The 24831-nt window shown below is 34.0% G+C and overlaps 1 pseudogene; it reads right to left on the bottom strand.

Moving 5' to 3' along the window:
* Positions 1-24831, bottom strand: part of LOC149771860 (dual oxidase 2-like) — a 93363-nt pseudogene that overhangs the window by 39558 nt on the left and 28974 nt on the right.

Here is a 24831-nt window from a genome sequence, read left to right as displayed (position 1 = left end):
TTCACAAAACGTCATCTTATGTGTAAAATCTATTAGGGGAAAGAAGTATTTCTGTCATACAGAAAATATCCTTTACCTTTAATAAATCCACTTTCTCATCTTATGAAGTGACAAACTGTATTGAAAATGCGTTTTAATAAATTGTCCAAACAGAAATAATTTTGTATAAAACCAATTTTACTAACAACGAAAGTTTATTAAAGGTGAAAAAAAAGAATGAATATCATTTTAGCATATAATCAATTTGTCATGTTGTCATTATATCAAGTTTGTTTGCATCTGTTTGAGGTCAGTCATGTGAATTGAACAGATCCTTGATTCTTTCAGATACTTTTTATATGCATTGTTAATATTTATGTTGGACAGATGTTAACAAAAGTGTTAATTACTGACTAAGTACACTGACATGACTAATGATAGTTTGATAAAATCGGTTATTTACGTCGCGAGGCTGGCGTGTGCCAAGTATTCTCCAGGTATTTTGCAATAATATGTCAAATGCATTCAATCTTTTTGACATACAATAATGCTACATTTCGAAGGTGAAATCTTAATTGGGATTTGTTTTACTTAAATGGCTTAGAAGGATGTATGGTCCAAAACTATCAGGTTCTCAAATATGTTTTGAACAAAAAGAAATGTCTTAGTGAAACTCGTAATAAAGAAGAAACGAAAGAGTAAGGGACAAATACAACTGATTCAAATGTTAATAAAGCGAATTCTTCCTCCAAAAGTATATATATACCAAAAAGACTGAGATAATGGTGTCGCTCCTACATAGCTTGTAAACTCTGTTAAAGATATATGACTAGTCGCGTTTTTCCCGGAAACGTGGGTCTCTATATGTATCCATAGAGATGTGTACCAATCACAATTTCCCTTGAAAAGTGAGTCTCATTATTCATGTCATAGTGCTATGTATCAGTCACGTTTTCCCCCGAAAGTGAGTCTCTATATGCATGTCTATATGCGACACTTAGTATGCACGCGTGTTTAACTAATGAAAGTCTTTACATAAATCTTAGATCCTTGATTTAGATATGTTACATAGGAAATATATGTAGATGTGTTTTTCAATTTTACTAACAACTATATGACTTGTTCTACAAACTGTAGGTGAGGGAATGTTACCATTATATATAGACGACATGGAAAACTGATATATTGCCTAAAGTTTTGGCACATTAAATATGGATATATTTTATGCATGCTATCTAGTTCGATATATAGATAGTAAGAGAACTAGCATGTTTTGTATGTAGACAGTAAGCAAGCTAATTTGATAGTCTTGCAGTAAATGCACATTTCATTAATTCAGTCAATGTGAATAATATAATACCAATGTTGAACGTAATGGAAAACAAGGAATTATCAAAAGAAGAGGAAGATAGTCTTGGCTTAGACCATGCTATTGACTCGTTACAATCGTGCATCAGTAAATCAATATTGTTTTTTAAAACAAAAATTTCATTAAATAGTTTCTTACATAAATGTTTTAATGAATATGCGTATCTGTAACATGCTGCGAAATATGAATGGCAGGAACGGAGACCAACGAAATATTACAAGAGGATTATATTATGAAAGTAAGAGAACTTCTTCATATATTCCTACATGCACAATGTTTCAATCTTGTTGCTAAAACACTTTTATAATCCAGTGTTTAATTTAAATCGGATCCAAAGTAGACGTGTAAGCATAGGTAAGAATGGATGTTCTATTAATATTTGCACTCACCTTGGCAGTATAGTTCGCGGACCTTTTAATATTGAAAGTTTATCATGCTGTGACAGAGCAATGTCGTTTTGTGTAATTATTTTGCATGCTTTGAAAAGATCACACTGCCCATTTGTTCCACAAATTGCAAATATAATACACCTCCAAGTGAAGTAGGTATAAATGTTTATACGTGCCGAATTCTTTACAATACTACAATCTAAACATTTAACAAATGGCAGTTGTCCCTATTTTAGATTGTAACAGTTTCAATGAATGGTGGAAGACAAAGCCATACCTATTTTCCAAATGCTAAAGTGAAATTATCCGGGTTCACGATATTTCTCCCTTTCTTGGGAACTGTCCTGAAACATCATATTTGGCATATATCTTATCAGACAACCGTACAGAAGAACAGTTCAATCGGGTGAAGCTAATAGTTTTATATTAATTAGAACCGTACCCCCATAAACTCATCCAACACAATTTTAATATCGCCCTTACCCAGCCTCTTGATTTTGCAAATTGCTGACACCTCTTTCTGGTCAAAGCGACTTAAAAGATTAAATAACGCAATTGTGCACATAATTTACTTACGTACCTGATCCACGAGCCCGGCGTTACCAGGGTGTGTCCAAATCTCAATGCTGCTGTCTGGAACTCCTGGGAAATACCAGGATGTATATGTGGGTCATATGAATCTGAAATTAGTAAAGTATAGTTAGTTAAATAATGTTGTATGTAAAGGAATTAGCTTTAAAAAAGATGTTTCATTAGATGATTTTTGGCCAATAGTTGTTTATGCGCTATGTATTAAATGTTCCTTTTTATTTTGAAACCTATTTTTATCTTCTAACACACAAAAAACTGTAATTCATCACAATGCATTATCTTTAGAGTTCAGATCTCAATCCTGTTTCATGTTTCGAAAATTCAAAAAACAATTCATACAAAACATTCTAAAGCATTTTGTCTTGTCAACATTAATTTGTGGAGACAAAAACATGTTTCCTATTCGTCCTTCAGACGTTCATTGCCATTTACGTTTATGGTGTTTAAGTACAAGATATATAACGTCTATTAGACGTTCACTGCCTTTCTTTTTTGATGCCATTCAAATGAAAGAAAGATTAAACCTCCTATAACAAGGATCTAAATCTGTTGGAGTCCGCCATTGGTTGTAGAAGTTAAATGTTGAAATACTAAATTGGACAAGAAGATACAATATCTGACAACTCACGAAAATAATAAATCAGTCAATAGCAACAACCGATGGGTATGATTGTTTACTCACTCTTTGGATCACTCAAATTGTAGCAGGGAATTTCATGGGTGGGGTTTCCTGATTCATCCAGTCCCAACCACAATGGTAGCCAGTCGTACATTACAATTTTCTATGGAAGACAAAAGTTAATTGTTATAGTTTGTTCCACTTTCTTTACGTATGTAGTTCCTTATTGTCAAATAATGTAAATACATAATTTGCATACGAATATGTATGTTGATGTTAAATTTAATAGGTGTGGTCGTGAAGAGAAAGATTAAACTGATGAAATTGAGAAAGAAATGTATTAATCGAAAGGTGAATGAGTACTTTAGTAATTCCAATGAATAATGTAAATAAATACTTCCTCTCGAAATGTGCATGATTTCGACAGCACAAGTGTAACGTCAATATATTTCCAGACATTACCAGAAATTATTTGTTTCTCAACTCCATATTTATACACCTTTTATTTGAACTACGACCTTAAAGAATGTGAAGGAATATCATTGAGACGATACTGTCAAATTGAAAACAAGACTTTTCTTGACCTCAAATGGCAATAAACATCTTGTTTACAACTTACAAACATGGACAACGTTTGGCATGGACATATTTTATTTACAACTTACAGCCATGGATCAAACGTTAAGCACATAACATACATATATATAGTACATCCCCTCATAAAAATAAAGAACCATTTATACAATAAAACTTTCTTTTGAATATTAGTCAAATCTGCATACGATACTAATAAAAACTAAAATTATATGGAAACGTCTTTTGAATGACACTTAGCTTCATTTCATAAAACACACACAAAATATAGCAATATAGTACTTATATGCACGTGTCATTGCATCTACAGTCACATTAACTTTAACCATGTATATAATGTTGTATTCTTGCTAAATTAAATTTAACTTTAAGAATCTCTGATTTTTAAAAATTTTCGTTAATGAAAGTAAGAGGAAGGTGATCACTGCATAGAGAACGAGCTGAATTGATATACACTTCAAAATTTTGCAAAGCCTGTATCAAAGTCAAACATTCCTTTCCAATTTTTTTAAAAATAATGTTTCTGGTACTTCTTTAGATTGTTTAGAACAACAGCCCACTGGATGATCGACAACATTGTATCTCCAGGAATCAATGCTTCACAATCCCTACATACCTAAACAAAATGCATCAGTTCCTTTTTACTTATAGGCGCTAGGAATTCAAAGATAGCCTTGACCTTTACAGGTACATGTTTTACTTCAAAGATAGCCTTGACGTTAACAGGTACATGTTTTATTTGATCTTATCCCACAATATGTCCTAAAATATCACACGAGCATGGCAAAATTCACTCCAGTTTAAATATACTGTCCGAATTGCATGTTCTCGAAAACGTTTTCATTTCTTGGGGCATCACCTTATATTGGTAAATACCATCTATATTTGTAAATGCCAAAAATTATTTAGATTTTCCGTGAGTGGATTTGCCAGAATGTTTTTGAAAAGTTAAACTCGGTAACATTTCACATTTAAAATTATATCGATGCAATCATCTATTCTTCACATTGGAAATGTATCCGTTTTGGTGACGCTGCTGACTTTTCTATAGTCAGTACACAGGGGTAATACATATATCTGGTTGATGCATATAATGCATGGCAGACGCCGTGGACTTAGTTGTATAAAATCATTCTCCAGTAAGTATTGATTTTCTCTTGCGATATATTCATTTCTGAGAGGATTCATCCTGAGCGGATGATGTTTCACAGGTATATAATCTATAGTTTCAAATTCATGAGATGTTTTATTTGTTCATATCAGAATATCTAGAAACAAGTGCACATATTCATCCAACAGCTGTTTAGTTTCCAAAATTTCATGTCTCCAGTACACAATTGTAATGCGTTTGTTGTGCAGTGAAGTGTGCTTGTAATTCATTACACAAACTGGTCAGCACCATCATGGACGCGTACCCTTGCAGAGCGTATATGCAGAATATTCTGACTTAAGAAATAACACCCCAAGAAGCAAACATTTCGATGCAACAGTAATGTGGAAACCTGACATGTTATTTGAGATCTTATTGACTTTCGTTCGAAGCCATATATAATTATGCAAGAGGGTGTGTTTCCTGGGACTTTATTTCACTCCTATAAAATCAGGCCAGCTTTGAGTGGAACTTCAGTTTCACATGCAGAAGTTGACAGCACTCTGGAAGTAATAGACAGAGAAAAAATCCTAGTCTGTTAAAATGAAACGTGAAACATGTACGACAGTAATTATCCAGGAACCAAATATTTAGCCTTTTAGATCTCAACGTCCTCAGGTGTAATATGTTGTTTCGTATGGATTACCTACTCCAGAAGACGATGATATAATCTTTAAGAAATGAAATGCTGTATCCGCTCAGTTCGTTACTTTGAGATTACATGTATTGTATTAGATGTGGTGTGGGCAATATGATTTGTATTTTATTTCATCTACGTGGAAGCGGATTCTATTAAAATCCTTACTGATTGGTTTTGTACGTGATTTTTCTAACTATAAAACAAAAGAAACAAAATACAAAATGTAGTTTCATTAATATTAAGTCTTTATGGTTTGGAAAGCTCTACAACGTTTTATCCATCGATAAAAAATACCACTGTACTAAGTTAGTAAAAGTCAACTTACTCCACATCATTTTCAGCCTTGTAAATACAATAATTTTTTCGAGTTGTATAGTATTTGTTACACTCATACTGATGGTTCTGATTATCTTTTGGGGGTAGGTAAATTTTTAAACGGTTCTTTTCTTTATTCCCTCTGTCGGTCTTTGAATTTCTAGGAAGATATTTTCTTGCACTGTCGAGTCTCTAATGTGAGTGTTTTGTTTTGGAATTAACGGTCCTGCTTAAACAGCACGTTTGCCAGTCTTGTCGTTCATCTTTGACTTGTCAGCGTCAATAAGATGACCAGCTACCGCTGTCAATTTAGGAAGCTGAGTAAAAACATGTGCTTCGTGATTAGACAGGAGTACCTCATATAAGGAGTGGATCAGATGAAATTCTATTCAAACAAGATTCCCCTGAGGTAAATAATAGGATTCACAACAGCAAAGGGTCTCATTAGAGAGGCAATGAAACAATGAAGGTAGAGGCAGAGGAAAAGAAGGCAAAGGAGCAAGAGAAACGTGAGTGAAAATCCCACACCTCAACCAAAATTTAATACGGGTCCAACAAGGTTGAGGAAACAAGACTGTGAAAGGGAGAAATACCTCTAGTAAAGCTGCAACTGCAACAGTAACATGAGTCAGAACATCCTCAAATGGAACATTGAGGGTTGGACGCAGATGATCCAAACTTTAATCTCGCTGTTTTCGTTGATAGATGGACTCATTTCTATCATATGCGCCCATGCTGTCAACACTGAGCTAAGGAATGATGTTGTCATTGATATTGAAAACATGAACGATCCAGAATAACAACCAACTACCTTATTATTGCCAAACTATCTTCATTTTGATTTTTTTAAATACATAATAGAACTCCCACATAGTCTTATGCGTATAGTATGTAAGCGCTCTTGCTGTATTGCGCGTGATACTATACTATCATGTCATTAAGTACTAGTACCCTTTTCTTGTATAGCTGTGTGCATTGAGAGCACTACTACCATTTCTATCAATGTTCATACATTTGTGTGACTACTGCTATCCTTTTCGGATGTGTATGTTGTAGACTCCACATTTTATTCATGGATGTTTTGTGTATGTGTCAGTTCAACTATCCTTCCCCTAGATGCGTGTATGCACTTTTGTAAGCACTCCTGTCCTTTATATGGATGTTTTACGTATGTGTTAGGACTCGTACCGTTTCAGTGGATGATGTATGTATGTGTTATCACTCGTACCCTCTCCGTGGATGTAGTATGTATTAGGATCCGTACCTTTTCCATGGGTGTTGTATAGGTGTGTTAGCATTCGTACCATTTTATGGAATGATAATAAGAATATCTATGTATTAGCACTCCTATCCTTTTCTTTGATTAGTTAGTGGAGGTGTTGGCCAGTTAAATTAGTTTTAATATAATATCCAAGTACCGTGCCTCTACAAATAATTCAGCATGGATATATCTTGGTAAATTCATCTTGTCCTAAGATGGCCGAATTGATATTAAACGTATGGATATTGGGACATGGAATTCCCGTTACATCGGAGAGTCATTTTCATACTCAAGACCTAATACTATTTCTTCGGATAATGTGAAATATGTATAAAAAAGGTTACATTCCTCTTGTCCCCAGATAATATATTAATGTCTAACCTATAGACAATTTTATAAATTTCATTTCGTTTGTACCGAGAGTGCCATTTTCTGAAACCATTCTCCTGTAATTTAGTTCTAAAATATCACGATATGTAAGTGAAATATGACAAACGGTATTTATGTTACATGAGTTTAATTTATTTTGCATTGCAATAACACAAAGTCGTTACTTAATTGAAGTTCACAAAATACGTATTGTATTTTCTTACTGCATATCTAATATTTAAATTTAAATATTACACACACACATACAAATACACACAACGTATGCAATTAACATAAATGGGAAAAATATATCAGGTTTCATGTATCTACACATGTACAAAGCCACATAGTTTATATGTAGTCAAGCAAAGATGGTTGCCACATACATTTACACACGGAAAGAGTTTACCATAAATTTAAGACCTTTTTTATTGGAGTAAAGATACATTTTTTCCAAAAGATTGATTAACGAAAATCATGGTATAAAGATGCAAAATTCCCTTATGACTGGCTAAATTCTAAGCATGTTATATTAAATGCAGACAACAAGTATTCTAAATTTAAATCGCATGTATGTGAAGTGCTTTTCGATCAAGATGAAATTACATGGGCCAGACGGAGGCTAGAAATGATGTATTAGAGAAGAACAAAGGCAAAGGAACAAATCAGGATTGAGTCTTTAAGTGCTGCCAATTGGTGTCCTTCTGTCGAAAAAGAAAATATATTAAAGCTTTTATCTACTCACTCCAAAATCTCCTGACGGGTTTCAGAACGTGTTCTCGGGGAGGGGGAGGATTATCAAATGGAAGACGGATGTTGTTTAGAGCGGGAAAACTATCCTTTATGTCAGCATTAGGATCCAGGGCCACTAGCCGTCCTCTTAACGGGCCGCCCTTAAATTCTCGGAGTGCATCCGTCCATGCTTTAGCCGTCCCGTAAAACAGACCGCCATCTAGGTACGGGGTGATCTCATTCAACTGAGAATAAATTTCGACTCCAATTAACATGTATTTTAAGATGCAAACTAACCAAACGTGTTGATCAGTTGTTTATTCTAGCACGCTTATATCTTGTGGGTTTGATAATGTGAGACATATATTTTAATGTAGTGAATATATTAATATCTCTCATTGATTGGAATGAAAACGGTTGTTTAAATCAGTATTTGATTTTATGAAGGGTAAATCATCTTTTATACTTTAATTATCGCTTTCGTGACATGAAAACATCCTAATACAGAACATAAAATGAAAAGTATATTGTGGTGATAATCATTGAACACCTGGCCAGTGTAACGATCATCGCTTTTTATTTATATCAACACATATTTTTTATTTATTGTAAAAATGGTGTATGTAATCATTAAAAATATAAAGGAATCAAGATATATGAGTTAACACGATAAAATCAGTCCTTAAATTCCAGAACCTTCATCGATATGCCCATAGTAATAATTTTAGAAAGTAAAATAATCATTATTTAAATTTGCCATCGTATATCACAATACTGGTGAGGCAAAAAATGTTTAGTATTTTCCAAACATCGATATTCACAATACACACTGAGTCAATATGTCATGAAGACAAGAAATGTCCATGTAGACGTTCTTAAAGAACTTGAACTTTGAAACAAGATAACATATATACCTGTTGTCTTGGGTTATTGGGTGAGAGTCCAGTTCGCTGGTCAAATCTCGTTCTTTGTACCGGCATCTCAACATTTCCTTTTCCTTCCGGGTCATAGTTATGTCCTGGTGGCACAGGAATATTTAAGAACTTTCTCGGACATCCTGGTCTCTGGACATCCAAAATTTATTCTACTACCTGCTGACCTATTGAATGGCAAAACACCAAAGACAGATTTTTAAATCTGGTAAAAATAGCAAACATGAACTGGTGATAATGCCTTATACTCTCATAGTGTAACGAAACGATATTGAAACATTTGAGGGGCACCATTGTCATGATCTTGTCACCTTTGATGACCAGCAAGAATGCTGATGTAATCCCGGACCCACTTTTAGCACTTACTTGGGCTTTCCGTAACTTGCCCGTCATAAAACTCATTGGATAATATTCATTATCTTCCGACTACATTTGCGAAAGGGTTACAATATGGCTTCAGTAATGTAAGAAAAGTCGAAGTGGAAATTAAAGTTAAATATGAATCGAAGAAGTACTCTTGTCTTTAAAAAATAGTGAATTAACTGAAGTATCTATTTTCGTTCGATGTTTACAACACAACGCATTTTAGCGAGATATTCGCTCGTACCGGCTCAAATTAAAATGCGCTGAATTGTATTAGTAAAAATGTATATACGAACTTGGTTCAAAATTCAACATTTACTACTACATATGTTATCCAAAGAAGTATTATTTTAAATCATTTTTAACGTGATAACCAAACCCATGTTCCTGTCTGAGTCGGATGTTTCGAGTGTTGTGGTCCACAATCGTCATTAAACCAAACTTTGCATATCTGATTATCAGTTGAGATAAAATACATGCAAATCCCATATGATTAAGGTAGTGAAATCTATATTAGATCTACCGAAAAAGTCATGTGGTATTATAGCTACAGCTGAACTTCGACGTTTTTATACAAACATTCACATTTCTGTCAGTATGCTAAAACTTGCATAAACATTTTTAACAGTACCGTTACAAGTTCTCCTAAAATCTCTGAACAGGATTATATATGCGAAGTCTGAGTTTCGATGTTTGGCCTTGTTATGTATGTTAATTTTGTGTTGTGTTATGCATATTTAATTTGTATTATTCTTAGGTTTTTACTCCATAATTATATGGTATGTATAATCATATTTTGGATTTTACCTTGACCACAATTAAGCTCATGTTGTACCTGAGCAAAAACTTTTATCTTGTAAACTAATAATACCTAGCTAATATTTACTATCTGAGAGCGGGTTAGATATTGGCATCATTATCAATATTAGGATCATTATCAATATTGGTTTCATTTCAATATTGGGATCATTATCAATATTAGCATCTTTATCAATAGTAGGATCATTATCAATAGTGGGATCATTATCAAAATTAGGATCATTATCAATATTGGGATCATTATCAATATTGGGATCATTATCAATATTATGATTATTATCAATATTAGGATCATTGTCAATATTGGGATCGTTATCAATATTGGGATCATTATCAATATTAGGATCATTATCAATATAGACATGTCGATCTTAGTCTGAGTCTAGAACAATGGAAATCAAACACAAAACATGCCAGACCTACCTGTTATTTGTCACATGCCTAGCCTACCTAATGTTCATCACATCTTTATTCACATTTTTGTAACACAGATTCTTTTGTTGGCAACCCAGACTACTCAAGAATGAGAAATTCCACTAGGTAGACATAGAACCGTCAGTAAATGTTAATTGAGATCATGATCAAGTAGAGGGTATTATGATCTTGTTTACTTGAGAAATTACTCATTCCTGCGAAATTATCTGAAGCAGAAGTCATTTATATTATTGTGTTTAGGTTTTGATTGCTTGGAATTATTTATTCGAATTATTATTCTCTTTAAAGACAATTTGCTCAGCAATGATATTCTTGGAAACGAATATTAAATTGGAATTATAGTGAATTCAGACAAGAAGATCATGGATTACATGCATGTAATGAATTGGACGACTGTTAGCATATCATCACACTTCAGGCCACTACTACATTAGTACATTCAAGACTATAGGAATATCAGAAAGAGGAATTCCAAAACTGAGATCCTTGGCTAATACTTCTTTTACATTTCTGAATCTAAATCAGACATGTGGATATGACACCTATTCCTGGTTATTTTGTTTGAAAGATGTCTTATTGATCTCTTTTTCTCCACTTCTCTTTTCTCATTTGGCTGTTGATTTTGTGCAACTCTTCAAATGTACGTTTCTTGGAAGAAAAAAAACACAATTAAAATTGTTGTGATCTTTGTTCAGAAACTTACGATCACCTAAACTATCATTAATGGTTTGATCAATGTGTTTCATTAGAATTACATGATTGTTAGCTCTGTTACTGCCACCATGTTCCACACATGTTCTTTAACTCTCGATATATAAAACCATAGTTTGATAATTTTTTTAAATTGTTGTTTTAAGAATCTTACATATTTTAACAGAGTGTATAACTACCATCTAGGGCCAACAACATCCTAAAGAAAACAGTGAAACTTCTATCGAGAAGTCAAGAAATGAAACTAAAGAAAACAAGAAAGAGTGCGCAAAAAATGGAGATAGGAAACTACATGAAATGGACATACGTACAAGAAGGAATATGGAAGAAAACAAACAATTATAAAAGAATCACAGGTAATTACCAAACACACAAATTCAGCTGCAAAATTCATTAAAAACAATGCTAAAGCCGTTACAAAGAAAAGAAGAACACATGAAAAAATATTTATCGTTGGAGATAGGTAAAACTTCAATATTTTAGAATCAGTAGTGCTAGCACGGATTGTGTGCGTGCGTTTCCTACCAGACTATAGTATAGCTATAGCTACTCCTGTACTGAACGTCATTGTAACGATTGTATTTAAAGGTACATATGCATCAACAATACAGAAGCCAGTACACATAGTATTTATCATTGTTTCAATCTTTTCTTCATTACCTATTCAATCTTTGAAAAAATATGACCGAAGGATTCTAAACATGCACCTAATGTTGATATAAGTTAAATCCAGTTTAAGCAACACAAACCCAGTAAACAATATGCAATATTTCAATTCATTTTGCAAACTTTCTTAATGTTAGATAGGAAGTACATATTTGGATCACGCATTTTTTTTTACTTGTCTTCAATTATGGCAGTGTTAGCGTCAGTTACATCATGAAGGTTCTGTTTTCTGATTGTCAACTTTATTTGAAACCTACGAACATGTGAATAAATATGAGCATGTGTCATACAGTTGTAATATATTATAACCATAGAGTTAACCATATGTGTCATACAGTTGTAATATATTATAGCCATAGAGTTAACCATATGTGTCATACAGTTGTAATATATTATAACCATAGAATTAACGATATGCACTAGAAGCACGTCGTTATGCACAGAGGCGTAGGGAGGAGGTAGTCATTGCAAGAATTTGAATTGGTCCTACTTATATAACCCACTCCCACATACTAAAAGGTGAAGACCCACCAGAGTGCATTTCTTGCAATGAACCATTCACTGTTAAGCACTCTATGATATAGTGTTTTGACCTGCAACCTACGCGCGATCAATATTAAAAAGTGCATGACATGAAGGAACCTTTTGATACAATAAACATCACTTGTATTATAGAGTTCCTGAAAGCGGTGAACATTTACTCTAAACTGTAACTTTTATGCCGTCACCTTAAGCTTATCTATGTAATGATTTCACCGTCTATAATTTTCAACAACTTCTGATTTGTCTTTATTAACATTTACTATTTACGTTCCCCGTTGATCGGGAAGTCTTATATAATGCCCTTAACCAACTTATCGTGCTATTTTTAACTATTTGGTTTCAACATCGATTTAAAACATTTCTTCATTTTTAAATAATCATACATATTACCTTTTGTATGGCGCTAAATAGCCTAATTGTGCTGGAGCGCCGTAAAAATAACAATCAAATCAAATCGTCTTGCACAGCGTCACCCATTGAATGCAGTGAGCAGAGCTTTAAATATAAGGTCGCAGGTTTCATTAAATGACCAATACTTCAGCTTGTTTCATGAATTGAGCGAAAATGTGAATTCGGACGTTCACGTTAACAACCAAAGAGGTAGAAGAAAAGGAAAAAACATAAATAGACAATAATAAAATAAAAATAGAAAGAACGAACCAAAGAAGACCAGGAATGCCGTCCTGTTTCGAAGTGATCCGAGACCAGCCGGTCCATCATGCACCTCATTACTAATGATGAAAGGGTTGGGGCGGTCCTTGTCCGAGGCTTCGTACACACCATCACTAAATGCCACAGGGCTTCTATGCACTAGGTGTCCATCTGGAATATATTCTATTTATTTTCAAAAAAGGCATAGTGATCAAAATAATTTGTTTATATTGCTTGAAAAGAAGATCACGATCTGAAAAAGTGAAATATGTGCCTCATAAAAAAAATCGATGATAGTTTGATTGTCTTTGTTGACGTTAATATTATGCTGACACAATAAAATTATGTATTGTTTGATATATCTTACACGTTCAACATTCATAAATTGCTATGCTTCCTTTGCACACTTTCAATCTACACCAACATTTAGTAGCATATGATGTGTTCACTCATAAACTATACCTGGTTTTTTAATTATGACTTCACTACTATTACTAATAGATCATATTTTGCATCAATCTGTAGAATTATCGTTGACTAAATGAGTTGAGTGATAAATGTAGGCAAACTTATAGTCTCACAAATCAACACATACATACTTACTTGTATTAATACACGCACACATACATACATACTTAAATACATACATACATACATACATACATACATACATACATACACGCATGCACGCACGCACGCACGCATGTTCGCACGCACGCACGCACGCACAGACAGACAGACAGACAGACAACGATTATATGGTGTGTGCATATTGAATCACTTGTATTACAATGACATTCTATGCAATTGTTATTACTTATGCCAAAATCTTATAATGTCTAATTGTCATGCCGAACAAAGATTAATAGTTTCTCCTAATCCCTCTTCTTCCTTCCTCCTCTGCCGGCCGTGAGAGGTAGACTAAATCCCGTTGCTCCCTCAGGAATATCGTAAGAAGCGATAAAATGAAGACATTTGCCGTTGCTGCACTAACATCGCATTCGGCCATGGTCGTTTAGCAGGTAGGACACTTTACTTCATTTGCTTTAGTGCATGTACCTGGCTGCTGTGCATTAACCCATCAAACCAAACAGAGCATATGTTTGTCCTACCTGCTAAACCACCACGCAGATCGTGTTTTCACTTACTCTGTTATACCTTACCTCGGAATTATGTTCTTGATAACGTTCTGTCTTCTTTTGATATTAATTTTCACCTATGGTTAATAACCTTCATGAAGCTATTTGGCTGTTATGTTTTCATTTCTTGTAAATTGTATTAAAGAGATGCAGGTGTTTTGAAAACATTGTTCATCACTAATACAACTATGGAGCTACGAAAATTTGTGTTTGTCGAAAAATAGATTTGTATGAGTATGTGTGTTGGAGAGAGAGAGAGAGAGAGAGCGAGAGAGAGAGCTCACCTATTGCTCCCCAGTCAGGACGTATAAGATTGTTGTACCATCCATCCTGTGGAGTCAGTTCAAACTCCTTTCCAGAGTACGCTTTAACAGAAATGTCAGACTCATGTAATCAGTAGTATACAAATGTGTCCTGAATTGTTCTGCTTACTGTACATACAAGACCTAGACACACAATCTTATACATTTTTAACCATTCTCCATGCAGAGGGTCCTCTCTTGCCAACCAAAATTAAGTGGAACTTTGGTATTTCTTAACATAGGTGCAATTTCAAACAACAGTAAATTGTGCAGAATAAATAAGCAATCAAGGTAACGCATTTCGGAATCTGTAGTTATTACATTGCATTGAAAGTTTTTAACCGATTACTGAAACTAAATGAAGATATGTTAGAGAACTATGAAAAGCTAACAATGTCAAAATAAATTCCAAAGGCATATCATATAATGAGCGTGGAGAATAAAAAGGATTGAATATCTGGGTCTTGTATCATCTATCTCTGGCATTCCCTTTTCTTCTCACTTAACACATCCTTAAATCCTGCATTATCTAGAACCGATTGCTCATTCGAACGCCAATAGGCATGTAAGGAATGTACAATTGCTGACATCACAACGAAATTCAGACAATTACGGGCGGGTGAAGCAAGTCAAGGCTACAGTTGGCGAGGAATAATTAAGGAATTTCACCTTACATTTGTCTAGAGAAAGATATAAAAAATATCTTATGCAAAGAATAACTGTATATATATATACACACACACACACACACATATATATATATATATATATATATATATATATATATATATATATATATATATATATATATATATATATATATATATATATATATATATATATATATATATATATATATATATATATATATATATATAAAGAAATACTTTTTCCATACAGGGCAGAACTCGTTCAAGAAGGTATAATTGGTGTGTATGTAAAAAGGAATTATTGTGGCTTACATCACATAAATGTGCCTTACCATCAAAATGATCTCTAAATTAGTCGGTCACATGGTAGTTCCATAGGTCGCGTATATGTATGCACTGTGTTCCTGGGAAGTAATTAGCAGAAATGATGATATCACCAAAATGTAATTATAACGTATGTCAATGTGTGACCATACATATTTTCGTTTGGGAATGTTGTATTGTGGGAACTGACAGCTCGGATATTGGACTCAATTGATATCAAGGTAATAGTCAATGTTGGCAAAACATCATCTACCTGCGTGCGTATTTGTATATACATATATGTGTGTTTTTTCTGTTATCATTCATGTTTGTTTGTTAGTTATTCGCTTCTAATTTCTTGAGAACTTGTAATATGTTTGCGTTCCTGGCACAATTCTTAAAAATGAAACAATGATCGAAAACATCCTTATAAAAATAATACCCTCAAAACATATAGACTGATTGTTACGTATAGTTAATTGATAGAGTGCTTTTCTCTCTGATGATTATAGATAGTAACTGCATACCTGACTGAAGACATTTTTTGCAGGCAACATATCACATAGATATGACTGTAGGATATGCATCAAGATGAATATTTATTATAAACATATTTATAATTTGAGTTTAGGTTGCAGCCTTAATTCTGACCTTAGCATTTTCCAAAAACGATTTTTGTTTTTTAGCTTTAAGTGTTTGTCCATTAAGATTGCGGAGCATTTGCCGAAGATAATCATTGCAATCTAGGTCAAATTAAGCGGTATATACAGTTGTTTGATTCATATTTTTCTCCCGTCTATCTTATCATCCACAGTGCAGCCAGTCTAACTGTTGTGTTCAGTTTTTATTTGAGATAATATTGTATTAAATCATTAACTTCTATTACAGCGTGATCACTATTTTCGGTCTAAAGAATTGTTTGGGGCTTATTGTGAATTCATTCAAGGATAGTTTGAATTATATCGTTCTGATATAACAAGACGGTAGGCACATTATCACATCTGAGGCTATCGACACATCATCACATTCGAAATTGGAATTCATCTGGAACACCGATGGAATTCGTGCGAACCTCTATAGATTCAGACTTGCCATGTAACGTGTAGACTATTTGGGACTTAATTCACAATTCTTTAAATTCTCTACATTTCCTTTCTGTATTCTAAGGAACTGCATTATTTACAAAACTTATTGGTTTTTACTGTGTTCTGTTACTTAGCTTAAGAACACAGAGTCGTAAGAAAAGATTGCGAGGGAGGGGAGTAGAGGGTCGCCTGTGGGATACAGAATTCTTAAATATATTACAGAACATTTCACTTTGTTTTTTTTCCAATAAAATTTACTTTGTTTCCGAATTTTCTAAATCGTAGGTATTTTAAAATCACCTATTTAAAAAATCTATAGTGTGACCATGATATTTTCACAATGTCATCAAAAGTGGAAAACTACATCTAAAATTATTCCCAAAAAGAGATAGAGTTCGTGACATAAGAAGACGTGCTTAGCTTGCAAGAAAATATGATCGTTCTGAAACGAATGCTTTTCGAACTTAGGAAGAAATGCAAATTAATTTGCTTGAATATTTGGTGGAAAATAATGGTTTGATAAAAGTGTATTGGGTTTAGATTTTAAGTCTCCATATGGCTCAGTAATGAAAGTAATATACTTTAAATTAAAAAGTCCGAATTGAAATAGACATAAGAAAGCATCAGCTTCAGAGAGAGAAAAAAAGAGAGAGAAAGATAGAGAATGGAAATGGAAAGGAAGCAAGAATAGGTGGAAATACATACAGAAATATAGAAAGAAGAATGGAAAATGCAACTTATATTAAAACATTATAAATGGCAAGAAGAAAGATGTCGCCTCCGTTAAATTCAAGTTCAGGTCTTGATGTGGTAGAATCAGAATGTTAGCACCCAGTTTAGAAGAAAAGAAGTAGATCATATTTTTTACCCCTTTTGACAAAGGTGTTGAAAACTTGAAATTGATAAGATAGCATTGGACTCTATTATTACAAAGGGTACTTACTGGCAAAGCTCGTGAAATCTTCTCTTCAATTTCAGTACAAGTGTTAATTATTATGTGGTTAAGGCATTTTCTTTAAAGGTTACCAGTTGGTCTATGATGCTTATCGACCAAATTCAAGAACTTTAATAAAGAACCTTACAGTAATCTTGGCACCTCATATAAGTTGAAGATTTCGAAAATTGCATTCATAGTGAAGCCAAGACCTAGCCTAATGAGCAAAATAAGGATTTCAGTATTCTGATATTACTGTGAATTATGACATTCATGCAAGGACATTTTTGATCATATTATCGCGATTAATCAAGACTGTTGGCATAGCTGTACATTCTAAATTGGAATTCATTCGGAACATCACTGAAATCCATTCGGAAATCTATACATTTAGACTTGTGAGCTATTTGGGATTTAATTCATGATAAAATGAGTTCTTTTTAAATTATTTTAACTATGTTTTCTAGTAAAGTTAATTGCGGTTTAATTTCACAAAACCTTTTGGCTTCCACTCCTTCCTGATACTTAGTTGAGGATCACAGAGTCGTCACACTGATTGTACAATATTCGTCATTGTTTCCATTTGCAAAAATGCAGTATCAAATCATTCATATTTTTCTATGAGTGCTGCATGCAATGCAAGGTTGTATGACTTACGTTTGCTCAAAATAATTTCCTACGGTGTAGTAGTGTTGAATGAGTCAAAGGCGATGCAAGATCTTAATTTGTTTGATATCAATACCAATCATGTTTGGTTCTCCAGGTATGTTTTAAGGTGGTATGTGACATATTTCTTAAAGGGAAACAAATATCCTTTGGTGTTCTTTAATATTGAAATTCTATATTTATCTAACCTTTATCCTTTGCATTCCGATCTGCAGTTTATATCTTTACTTCGGAATCTTCAAAATCTGTCTTTCGTGCCACTAATCCATCCAACACAAACTTTATTAACAATCACTTAAAACAGCGTCTAATGGATGTCCACGTAACAACGCTTGAAGGAAACGGAACTCAAATTTCAAATGTGTTTTGACTAAATATATTTAATTCAGCGTTTTGAAGAAATCTGTTTGGAACACATTTTTCTGAGGACGTATATAAAATCTAACACGTAATAACAAAAAGTATGGTTTAAGAAGTTGAATATCAATAACCCAAATTTGCAACGATGTGTTTAAAATATGGCATTCTAATTATTTAATGACTAGATAATTTATATATTTGAAATCTATTATGAACATTGTGTACATTTCACATATATATTTTCTCATCACCAAATTCATAGTTTATATAACTATCCGATTATAATAGAAGGAGAAGGAAAATGAGAGATACAAATAAATAAATCAATAAATCAATCAATCAAATGTTTGCCAAAGCCATGATATTCTTAATATGTGAGCTAAAGAAGTGATTGATAACCCTCTCTTTTTAAAATATTACTCACTTACATAACTTTAAAGGGGGCCCCGAGTGGCCGAGTGGTCTAAAGCGTTCTTCGTTACGGATCACTGCCATCTCACCGCTGTCTGCGTGGGTTCGAGTCTGGGATTCGGCTAATGTGGGTATGTGAGAAAGCTTGCCAGTAGCTTCTCGTGGGTCGGTGGTTCTTTCCCGGGTTTTCCCGGGTTCTTCCTCCACCATTAATACTGGCCGCCATGTATAGCCAATCGCGTGCTGAAAAATGGCGTTAAACCCAACAACAACAACAACATAACTTTAAATGAAAATGAATTTTGTTCAGACAGTGGTAACGATTTAAGAATTGTTTGAGTTTATTCTTTCTTTTGGTTTATTATAAAACTTATACTTGCAGACAAAGGTAACAATACGTATATCAATCCAGACGAAATACATTCAAGAAAGAAGTGGGCCGACATAAAAACCATCATGTTATTCAAACCCGCTGAAATTTTAAAGCGCAGAGCAATTAACTTCAAAAGCAATTACACCGATAGCCTTGGCTACGAGATTCACATTTTGGATATCGTATAATTGTGACTTCGCTAGCTCTCATCTGGCTGGTTGCCAATACGTGGATGAGCAGATTCGTTGGTGCAATCAAGTGTTTCATAGAATTTTTAAAACAAAGCAACAGGTAGAACAAAGATGTGTAATTAGCGAATATTGAAGATGAATTCAGAGTAAAAATCTATACAATAAGGCCAAAGGAAACTGCAATTATTAAATGGCATTTCGTGTTCTCTTTTTAGTGTATTATTCATACAATAGAAAACTTCTAGTCAAGTTTTCAACTTCCAGGTCCATTGTCAGATCTTTCTTAACATAATGAATCTATAAACCACTTGGAGATAAATTAGTGCTTTATAGAGTATATGGCAAAGTTTGGATAATGGAGCCCTTGTTTAAATTTATCAGGTCGGCGGATTTAGACACAGAGGGTGTGTTGTCAGTATATGGATACTTCCGTGTTAAGTAATATTCCACAACTTTTGGTAGCAGTTTAAGGGCATACATAAAATGCCCAGTGACACAAGCATTGTCAGACGTGGATACCAGGACGACTGGACGACTGGCATAAACAAATAATGTGTATAAAACCTTCTTGACGGTCCAACAATGTATCATTATTTGTGTTTTTTGCTTGTTGTCTGTGATGCTAATTGTTTTTAGTTCCTGAAGTTTAGTCCCAAAACGTAGCACACCGTTACGTCACCTGCGACAATCTCATTCAAAAGTCTCTTCTCACTCTATAGCTGTTGAGTAGCTATTTGGCGATTTCAATCCGAGTCTGTTCAAAATAAACCGCTTAAGAATGGCGGAGCCATCTTGCAAAAACTTCTTTGATCAATGATTCTTCAAATACATTAAAAGCGCTGGCGAATAATACCGTGATAATAGACATTTAATGTCCCTTTCGCTTCAACAAGTTCCCGCTTGTAAATTGCAGACAACTGTCTTCCAGAACATGGGTCATCTTCTTGATCATATTTTAGATAATTAAGCCACCTAAAGGTTGTAGGAAATGACATAGAGTTGCAAACATTATGTATGTCATACTATCAGTCTCATAATACCTTAAGAGCACTAGGATTTTACAGTTTGCTCTTTGCAGAGTTACAGAATTCTTCTCAGTAAAGTCATGTAATGTTTTGCAGTCTGAAAACAAATTCTGGGGGTTTGTATTCATTTGTTTTGTCTCCGTTTTATATTTGCCTTTCCAAAAGACTAATTTAGAGTCGAAAGAGCACAGGGTAGTTAGAAAGTAGTGTTTGCTCTGTTCGATATCAGTTTATTTCATATATATATATAGATAGATAGATAGATAGATAGATAGATAGATATATAGATAGATAGATAGATAGATAGATATTATCACCTGGTGTAATAATTTGGTAATTATAATATCTGACATTTTTTATTTACATCTAAGAGCAATGAATTCTGTTAAATATTTATTGTGTGATGCTGTTGAATAGATATTTCAAAACAAAACAATATATCTGCTTCTTCATCCTTACCTTCGTTCAGAATTGTATTTAGTGATCACAATTATATTGAATGAAATATTGCTCAATATCCTGGTTGACCTCAACCTTTCCATACTGAAATAACAATTAAATAATCAAGTATGACACATTTCAGATTTTGTGACAATACGTCAGTAATTGATAGTTGGATTGCGTCTTAGAGCAAATGTGATATTCATGAAGGTGGACCCTGATAAGAATGTGTAAATTGACGGAGTGGTTTGTTTCCTTAAGTACTTGCAAACAAGTTCAAGAGATATGCATCCTTGAAGCAAATGTCTGGTTTCTCTTTATCAAGGTTTATCGTAAGAAGGAAGGGGCGGTTTCGACAAGTATTTAGCAGGGGGAAAATATATGTATGAAACCTGGATTTAATAGAACAAATAAATCATGCTCCTAATTCATTTGGTAAGAAGACCTCAAAATTGGATGCCCTACTGTGACTTGTTGACTTAGGTATTTTTCATAACCCCGATTAAATTGGGGATCTCAGTCACTATCACTTCTCTTCCTGCACCAAAGTCAGATAAAATGGTATCATTCTCAGGTTTCAGGTGTTATTTGTATTTATCTGCAGTAACATAACTGAGAATTGTAATATCTGGAGAAAGTGTCCAACCTATTCGGCATGTCGCATTTGCAAATATAATATTTGATCATTTTGTTTTATTTATATCCAAAAACAGTTGCAGATGATATTTCAGTGATTCGAGTTTTTAAAACTATTGAGCATATCTAAAATTTTAGAATCAGACTCTGATCCGTTAATCTTGGAATAAATTGGAAGACTTTACTCGGCATTGCACAGGGATATGTCTGACAAAGTTTCTGATCATGGTAATTGTTTGTATTTTAGCTTATTTTTATACGTTTTACTGTAAAATATCACCGTTCTCTCACCCAAAAGCTTTCGCGTTGATATGATACCTTGCGATAATGGCTGGCATTCAGAAATAACACGTCAGAAATTATCGTGTCTCACGCTAACCGCAGTAGTTAATAAGTAAGTTCATGGCGGACTGAATCGTGATACTAATAAGGCCTCGCGAATGGAAACAAAACTACAGCGGTCTATAATGCAACATAGCCTCGTATGTAGTTTATGTTCTCTTGCCTTATTTTTAAATTTTCCAGATCAGCCTTAGTCTGCGGTACGATTTCTAACGGTATATCATGCTTTTTTAAGCCCATGTACCAATGATTCGTAGCGTAGTTCCTTTGATATCTTCTCCAACTTGGAAATCCCGTGAAGAAAATGCAAAACTATTAGTTTCTATCAAACAATTCCAATATTTTGCCACTTATGCTACAAAACTTTCTTCTTTTTGACACACACATTCAATACATAGTCCTACTTACCGGTTGACATAATTGCAAGAAGAACAGCAAAAGCAGAACAAAAGAACCAAATAGTATCCATATCAGTCTTGATCCGACTCCAAACTGAAATATATTGCTTCTGACCGGAGTTTCTAAGTTAATGTGCAGATATACCGCCCTTCAGTACCAGGAATTTGTGTATATTTTGTACGGCTGTAATTAAAATCAAACCAAATATCACTGCAATTGAATGTACTCTGGACACTATCAATGTCATTAAAACAACGAAAGCAAATATTGAATGGTATCTAAACAAAATATGACGTGTGTTTAGCTAATGCAGTACAAGCTAACTGGCGAAGTCTTATGTTGTTTACAAAACAATGTGCAACTCTTGATCTTTGATTAAATACCTTTTTGTACCTCAGGGATATCTATCGATGGCCCATATAGTGTTCCCCACAACTGACTCACTTTGTTTCACTCTTTATGTGACACTTTCGTTACCGCTCAGTCTCTTTAATAGGACGTATCTGATTTAAATAAAGTTTAGTATGAAACTTTATCTTAGGGAGATGAACACATACCCCATAATAAAGTTCGACATTTACTCTTTTTTGTTAAGATAAATTATTTCCCTTTTTTATATATTGCCCTCTAAGTGCATCATTTTGGCTGGGAGATAGGTGGCGTTTTCACGCATGGTTAGTGTGGGCTTGATTTTGACATGCTTTTATTTGGCGAAAACCATTGGAAAACAAACGTATTCAAAACATCTCGAACCTCAAATACCAAATGTGGTTTATTTGCCCTTTTCAATTTTTGATGATTAAAAATGTGCCGCAAGGAAGAAAATTGCACAAACAGTAAGGGTATCGTATGTGGCATACCAGAAAAATCAAGACGGGAGCTTGACAATCTCAATTAATGACAACCAAAATTATTGCAGTCTTGCTCCAAAAACATTTATAAGGACTTTCTCTTAACCATCGCCTTTCAATGACACGTACATATATCTGGGTTACCAAGCATACACCAAGCAACATCACAGAAAACCCATTAAATGATGCCCGTTTATCGTGGGCGCCGGAAAGGTTAATGTGCAAGCAGACTAAGAATAATTACACATACATACATACATACATACATACATACATACATACATACATACATACATACATACTCCTTTTCAAAGCTTAAAATCCAGATGCATTGTTCAGATAATTGTAACGTTTAATAACTGCAAGGGTCTAATGCTTTGTGCATTCCAGTATTTCACATGTGTGTACTAAGTGCATGGACACAAACACACACACGCACACACAAATACATACATACATGCACACACACATATATATACACATACATACATACATACATACATACATACATACATACATACATACATACATATGTGTGTGTATTCAAATCGACTGAGCTGTTTTAATGAGATATACCTGATTAAATTCAAACATTGGCTACTAAGAGAGTCGCCGTGATGTAAATAGTTGAGATGTCAATGGGGTGAGTCTAGTCTATCGTCGATACCCGATTCCATCAAAAAGCTGCTGGAAGGAAGTTTATTTTGTAAATTTTGAAGTAAACAATCACACAAAACAGTATTGCTAAATAACTGAGTGATGAACGAAGACAAGTTCGCATTATGGAGAAACATGAGGAACCAGTCTATGAGTATGTCAAAACTGTGCAGGTTTTCTTCAAATTTACAAATTCATCACATATGTGGATGCCATTTGAAGATATACGTTTGGAAATCGTTTAGTGGAACAGTGTAGGACACGCGGATTGATGTATGTGGTTCTACGGAAACCTTTAGTATGACCTCTAAGTCATTTGCTTCCAAGTACTTTAACTTATGAGTTACGTATATTTATTATTTAAGGTCTTTTACTCCTATCTACCGTGGTGTCCCTGACCAAGGCTCTTTAACGCACTTACCTAGGCACGATTTAACCCTACATTGTTGAATGTGCCATTAAAAGCGAATAACCCAAGCCATCAAGATGTATATGCGACACAAGGATAAACGGGTATACTGATAATACCACTCACCTTTTCTAATCACATGTATTAATAACTAAGTGCTTGTCAGTAAGCTATTTGAGAAAGACTAGGCGCTTATCTGTTGATTATCTAACTGTGGTTGATTCGATTTGTTTTCAAGATCAATATAACATAGTTTGTTTTTTAAATTAAATATCAGGGCTTTATTAACCAAACGTGTTGCCTCGCTATTGCTGCATTGCGTGTCTTATTCTCAGAGAATCGTTGAACACAGGATTCGGATAAAACTCAGACTGAGCTAAATCAGGGCTGCATGGAGATATGGCAAATTTTTTTTATGTTGTGGACCTTCAGTGTGTCAGTTAGGACCACGGATTATGCGGTGGTGTATTGTTCTGGAAACGGTATATATCTCCTGTGTGGATACAAGAATCCAGAGGTATAAATGTGT

The sequence above is a fragment of the Sinohyriopsis cumingii genome, unplaced genomic scaffold (genome assembly GCF_028554795.1).
Source record: "Sinohyriopsis cumingii isolate HCF-2022 unplaced genomic scaffold, ASM2855479v2 utg001621l, whole genome shotgun sequence".
NCBI lineage: Eukaryota > Metazoa > Mollusca > Bivalvia > Unionida > Unionidae > Sinohyriopsis > Sinohyriopsis cumingii.
Note: the sequence above shows the minus strand (reverse complement) of the source record. Positions and strands in the feature narration are given on the sequence as shown.